Raw genomic sequence first — 7352 nt, 5'->3', positions numbered from 1 at the left:
TTTTTTTTTTTTTTTTTTGTACACAACCAAAAGTTCCTACCTTACTTATGTTACGTTTCGGTAAGGTAGGAACTTTGGGTTGCGTACAATAAAACCCTATATCCAAAGCCGTCTCGTATTTGAAAGAAAATGCTATAAGAGCATACATGTCCCCTCCCACACCGCTCCCCAGCCCTGCTATGACAGATTAAAGACTTCCCTTCACTGTTTGCTGTGACAGTTCCGCCATGTAACAACTCAAACCGCCGACTTCCCCTAAACCAGGGAACACAAATAAATGTACCAGCACGGGATTCCCCCAAAACGGTTCCTAAACGGGGAAACAGTAACAAACTCCAACATTGCTTAGACGTGAGGAAGGTTATGATTTACAAAATGATAATAAATCTATCGGTGAGGTTTATTTGCGCAAGGATTAGACTGATCACAACACAACTTGACATGGTGTATCTTAATAGTGTCTTCACTGTGCACGTTTTACACGGGACTCATAAATGTTGTTGAGACTAAGGAATATGCGATCGGCCGGTTTCCAAATACGTAAAAACAAAGAGGAACACATATTAGCTGGATATTTGTGCCAAAATAGAATCATAAATGTTGTTGAGACTACGGTATATTGCGATCGGCCGGTTTCCAAATGCTTAAAAACAAGGCTGAACAATTATTAGCTGGCTACCTGTGCCAGAATAGGAACATAAAAAAGATTTTGGACCACTTAGAGTCTTGGCACTCATCTTAGGCAGTTGATAGATAGATATTCAAGATGTTACATTATGAAAAAATGTCGCTGGCAAGAAATCTGTGTTTGCCTCTACTTTTGTTAAATTTGATTTGTTCTTGTAATCAAGACAAAGAAACGAACTACTCTTTCCCTCCTTGGACCGAGCCTGACATCGCATCGGCTGAGCTTCGCGGCTGCCCTAATGATTAAAAGTTTACGGTACAAAATGAAAGATCTGGTGTGCTTCTTTCCTATAAGTATCAGGCTACTAGTCCGCTGCATGGCGAGTTTGTTTTTGACTCGAATGGGAAATGTTGTTGTTATCATTCCTATACGTAATATAATCATGGTGACGTTATCTGTAGTGTCTGTATCGGTATAGCCGGTATAACCGCCCTTCGGCGTAGCACTCCAGCTTCGCAGGTACGCGGCGCGGCAGCAGCTGACTACATCACACCGAACTACGCTATATTACCGAAGACACCAACAACTCCCAGGCCTGTCCCTGACAATGTTGTGTTCCTGTGCCCGTGGCCCCGTGCCAGCTCTGACTGGTCTGTTTTCCGTCCCTGCGGTCCACAGGATCGGACACACATGTTGTCTCTGCGCGGCAAAGCTTTACTAGTCCATGGGCCAGGTCCCCAAAAATGACAATTTGTTACCAAACAGAGGGACAAAGGATGACTTAGTTTTTTGAAAAGGTCGGGTCCTCTAGTTAATCATTATGCATGATAACCGTGTTGAGTGCCCAGCTTTGACCTTGTTATCTGACCTTGAACTTTGACCCTACACGAACCATGTCTTTTTCTACTTTAATGCAAAGGGGAGTGGCAAATAATCAAATATGGATGTTTTTAAGATTTAAACTTATTGGACTAATAAATCAGAAACCAAGGATTACAAAAATGTCAATTTTGTTCCAATATGTCATTTCTAAGAGAAGTTATGAGCTTTTGAAATTCGATTTTTCGGTAAAAATTGGTAAAAAAATGGAATGTTTACTTTTCAAAACCTGTCAAATATACAGATTGCATTTTCGAGCCTGGTTCATAAATTCATCTGATTTGTTACACTTTTCCCTACATTTTAAGCTTTAAATCGTAAAAATCCATCAATCCAATCTGGAGATATGGGTATCTAAAAGTTCTATTCCCACAGGCCTTCTGATGGGAAGCCGTTGCTAGGGCCGTTGCTAAGGAGGCACTGGGCTGCTTTCCCAGTAAAATGTAGTGCATACCATAAGTAAAACGTGAAGAATACTTTTATCGGTGGAAAATTGTCCATTTTCAGGGCTTCAGAAATCCATATCATGTTTCCATGGTAACCGTTGCTAAGGAAAATACATCTCCCTAGCAACGCAGAGGATAATACTTATATACGGTTTCATAAATGGCAATAGAGGGATACCTGTGGGGGAATGCTTGTTTCCTGACGATGTTGAGTGAAGTATCTGAGTGTGGATATGAGGGCAGCTCATTTTGTTTGCAATTTTTCGCATTATTTGGGTGTTTTTAGCTAAAAATGTATATTTTTGACACCTGTGTCATGATAAATGAAGCACTTTTGCTGGAATTCGGTACAAACATGTACGTTAACATCTGCCACGAATCTCTGCCTATTAAATGCTGATGCCTTTGTTTTTTCTGAATAAAAAATGATATTTTGTGTTTTTTCTATCCAAAAATGCACATTTTGGTTCATGTGATAATGACTAAAGAAACAATGCTGAAATTTATTATGAGCATTTGACAAAGTACGCCACACTATTATATACAACAATATAAAGGAACGTTGCAGATGTAACTTGCTTCAAGACTTAGCCACAAAACAAGCCATACTTTGACGCTAATCAGTTTAAATCATCATCAAAACCTGGCAAAGGTTAATGGTAAACAATAGATGAATACTTGTAGGACTTATTAGTTATTTCTTCTTCCAAGTGAATCACTTGTAAGGTTCATCGCTGAGGAATGGAAGAAAGGCAAGTACAAGTACAAAAGAAAGCTACACAGCAAGGTGCTTTTCGTTGCATGTGAGGAAGAGTGTCATAAGATTACATAAGAGAATATTGACATCGTCCCAGAGTTCAACTCAGGAAGAAGCTGACACTCGAATAATCTTTCATGCCGCCTATATGCAGCAAGTATTGATGTCACTTGTTCCCGGCCGGGAAGAGTACATATGGCAAGTGAAACGCTGGAGTTTCCGGAAAAGGTCACCTGACAGCTCCCATTCCGTCCCTAGGAGTTTGAACATGTCTCGGAAGTCTTTGTTTTCTTTAACAAGTCGAAGAGCCGGCACATGTTCCACCATGTAATACGGGGCGCGCATCCAGGCAAGCGAAGTTGTCCGCGCTCACTTCCCGATTGTATGCGTCATGCTTCTCCGATGCCAGTGCGCCCACTTCCGCGTCAAATGTGATTTCAACTACAGCAAAAAAAAGTAATTTCTCAGACAAGCATCCTTCACCCAAATCACGAAATCGACAGGACACGTAACCAAAGTCTGGAGACCCTGCGAGCTCACAACCCGATCGTGAGCAACAAACCCGCTGACAAAAAGACCTCACCGTGAAAACACCGAGAGGTACCCCTCCGGTTGCCGGCAGTCCACCGACACACATTTGTTACGTCACAGGCCAGATGAACAGAATAAAGGTGTGTACTTCGTAAGCCCGGGTAAAATGTGTGACATCACAGATCAAATGATCACAGCAAAAGCGTGAATTCTGCATTACGTATAGGTCAGTTCAGTGTCGTCGTGTGGCGTAGTGGACAGAGCGTTCGGCGCTCAACAAGGAGCCCCGAGTTCGATTCCGGGTCGGAGCACAGGGGCATGTCCGAACATGCATACCGACGTTGTGCCCTTGGGAAAGGCTACACGCATCCCCCCTCAATTAGAGGCACAAGTCTCCAACGGCAGTTGTCTTCAGCTGGCGGACGAGAGCAGCGTCAGGCGAGCTGGCGTAGTGAAGGCGGACCTTGAGCGTAACCAAGTCATCCGGCAGCTCGCTGCAAGCATCCCAACCGGAACCAGCACGTCTCCCTCGATATGGATCCGCTGGGGAAGACGGATGCCCAAGTGTGTGGGTTTTAGATTCGCAACCTGTTATCCACCTTAAAACAAATTCACGCGAAGGCCACCGTGTCAACTGTAACCCTCACTCAGGTGTAGGGACTGACACGGTCATCCTACTCGGAAAAATCTGTATCTGTATATCTGTACATGAATCTGTATCTGATTGCAAATAAAGATATCGAGTGATTGCCATATATATATATATAAAACAAGTAAAATCTGAGATTTTATACCTCCGGGCTTTTTATTGTATACTATTATATAGGGTTTTTAACAAAGAATTTATCTAGACCGGATACCCCTCTGTGTGAGGGGTCATATACATGGACCAGACCGGGAATAGCTTAAACACGCCAAAGGTCAACGGTCGCAACCACTTTCACGCTTAAAGGGTTGTTTTGGGGCCACCAAAAGGCACCATTTTCACTTCCGAAAACACATATACAATAAAAACAAAAGAACGTGCATCATCTGCAGCCCAATAGCAAAACATAAACCGAGTCTCAAAAGAATCCGTCCACCCAAACACGAGAAACAGCTGCGAACATGAAAATCTAAATCTCTCACAAAACCCTTCAGCGGAAGGATGTCTCCTCCCCCGGAGGTAATAAATATATATAGGTCAGTTCAAGACATCATCAGAGAATCTGCCGGGTACCTGCCGGAGACCGACCAAAGAGGGTGACAAGATTTTTAACAAAATGCTACTGAAGGAAACTTTTAATTGTGACCACGACAGTCCGTTGCCCGCCCGACTCCTGAGCCCGACCGGGACCGGCGGGCAGGTCAGTGCTCATCCACGGGCCAACGTGGCTGAGTGGTGGTTCATGCAGGCCGAGTCGACACGGAGAGTTTTTCTAACTACATGTAGCAAATTGCTGTAGTTTTGTAGTAGACATTATACGCGAGGCTAGCGAGTGGGACCGTCTTTTTAGACCGTTTGACTTCGCTTTTGTACCGATAGGCACTTAGAGTCAACTGCCTTGAGGGTGTGTACTTTATGAGAAAGGTTTTCTAACTACGCGTAGCTGCTGTAGTTGTGTACTCTCCAAGCAGAGGTTTGGATTTGGGGTTATTTTAGTGTGTTTTTAGGCTTCTTTTATCGGGGTTTCTCTTTTGCACACTTAGGGTTGGGTGAAAAAAATTCCAGTGCGAAAGAGAAGCCCTGATAAAAAGCCTAAAAACATGCCAAAAATAACCCCAAACCTCTGCTTGGAGAGTAGTAGTTGTGTAGTAAGCGTATTACGTCTTGCCTTGGCGGGGCTACGGGTGGTACCGTTGACAGGGCAGTGTCTATTTACGGGCCTACGTCGCTGAATGTCTGTGCAAGCACACATTTAGAAAACGACGACCTTGCCGTTCCCTCCACACATCTGGCTAAAGGTACACATATACCGTATTGAACAGGCACCTTCCGGGTTGCTGTTTAGTCGGCTGTTGTTCGGGAGCAGTCTGACTATAGTCTCCAAGTAGAGGTTTGGGGTTATTTTTGGTGTGTTTTCAACTTTTTTATCGGGGTTTCTAGTTTGCACTGAATCCCCCCTCCCCCCACAAAAAAAACCCCGGGGCAAAAAAAGAAACCCCGACAAAGGAAGTTTAAAAACACGCCAAATTACTTTAACCCCAAACTCTGCTTGGAGAGTAGTCTGACCAGATCAATTGATTTTCCAACCGAGGACAGAGAGAGAGAATACGTCCTATGTGATCACGTGACCGATTATGTGGAGTCAATATGGTTGTGTAAAAGGGCGTGTTGTTCCACTTCAAGTGGTACATGCATGGAGGTAGAAAAACAACATGGTACAAGTAATAAACATTGGGAAGCCAGCTTTTAGTGAGCAAATTATAACCACCAGACCAGCTGCCGCGGCGTTGTGTAAGTTACTAAAACCAAGGACATAGCAAAAGTTTGCTACAGGAATACAACATTGTTTCAGACGTTATACTAGTAATATTGGATGTCGGTCGGACAAGTTCGTTTAGCAGTGCGTGACGAGCTAAAGATAATGTAAATTATGACTCAAAATCAACTAACGCGTTGTATCCATATGCATGTATCACATTCTGGGAAGCAGGTACATTTTGTAACTGGTTAATGTCGATCTGAATAAATTTTCAAGTCTCAAGGTTCGCCTCTTTAACTTAAGATGACAGCCATAAGACCACTAGGTTTGAACCAGGAGACTATAAGGTTTCCTCAAGGCGGTGGACTCTACGTGTCTATTGGCACAGAAGTGAACTCAGGCTGTGAAAAGAGACGGTCCCGCCCTCTAGCCTCGCCAAGGCAAGACCCAATACTCCAACTACACAACTACGCGTAGTTAGAAAGCATTTTATATGATATACAATTCCTCAAGGCGGTGGACTCTAGGTGCCTATCGGCACAGAAGCAATCTCAGACTGTAAAAAAGACGATATCACCAGCTAGCCTCGCCAACGCAAGGCGTGATACGCCAACTACACAACTACAGCAACTACGCGTAGTAAGAAAGCCTTTCCTATAATATTACCTTTCCTCAAGACTGTTGACTCTGAGTGCCTATCGACAGGAAAGCGGTCAAACCGTAAAAAAGACGGTCCCACCCGCTAACCTCGCCAACTACAAAACTACAGAAACTACGCGTAGTTAGGACTCTAGGTGCCTATCGGCACAACAGTTAACTCAGGACGTGAAAAGAGACGGTCCCGCCCGCTAGCCTTGTTAAGTTAAGGCGTAATACGCCAACTACATAACTACAGCAACTACGCGTAGTTAGACTGTCTTCCTTATAATATACCTTTCCTCAAGCGGTGGAGTCAGACCGTCTAAAAAGACGATATCACCCGCTAGCCTCGTAAAATCAAGGCGTATAATGCCAACTACACAACTACAGCAACTACACGTACTTAGGAAGCCTTTATAATATAGTTTTCCTCAAGGCGGTCGATTCTAAGTGTCTATAGGCAAAGACATGAAGTCAGGCCGTGAAAAGACGGTCCCGCCTGCTACTGAAGTAGTAGCCTCACCAAGGCAAGGCCTAAAACCCTAACTACACAACTACAGCATCGGGTAAAGTTAACATAAGCTTTTCTTTCTTACTATATTTCCCGCCATTTTCCCTTATCTATGATGTCATTTTACGTCATTTAGACGTTGTTTGCGATTGCTTATAAGACATAAAAAAATCCAAGATATCAATATTCAATCGGACAGTTCTTTAAACGTTTTGCCTACAGGTATCCCCTCTATTGCCATTTATGAAACCGTATAAAAGTGTTCATAATAAATTTCAGCATTGTTTCTTTAGACATTATCACATGAACCAAAATGTGCATTTTTGGATAGAAAAAACACAAAATATCTATTTTTATTACAGAAAAAACAAAGGCATCAGCATTTAATAGGCAGAGATTCGTGGCAGATGTTAACGTACATGTTTGTACCGAATTTCAGCAAAAGTGCTTCATTTATCATGACACAGGTGTCAAAAATATACATTTTTAGCTAAAAACACCCAAATAATGCGAAAAATTGCAAACAAAATGAGCTGCCCTCATATCCACACTCAGA

Source organism: Branchiostoma belcheri, unplaced genomic scaffold (genome assembly GCF_001625305.1).
Source record: "Branchiostoma belcheri isolate BF01 breed outbred unplaced genomic scaffold, Haploidv18h27 scaffold84, whole genome shotgun sequence".
Classification (NCBI taxonomy): domain Eukaryota; kingdom Metazoa; phylum Chordata; class Leptocardii; order Amphioxiformes; family Branchiostomatidae; genus Branchiostoma; species Branchiostoma belcheri.
Note: the sequence above shows the minus strand (reverse complement) of the source record.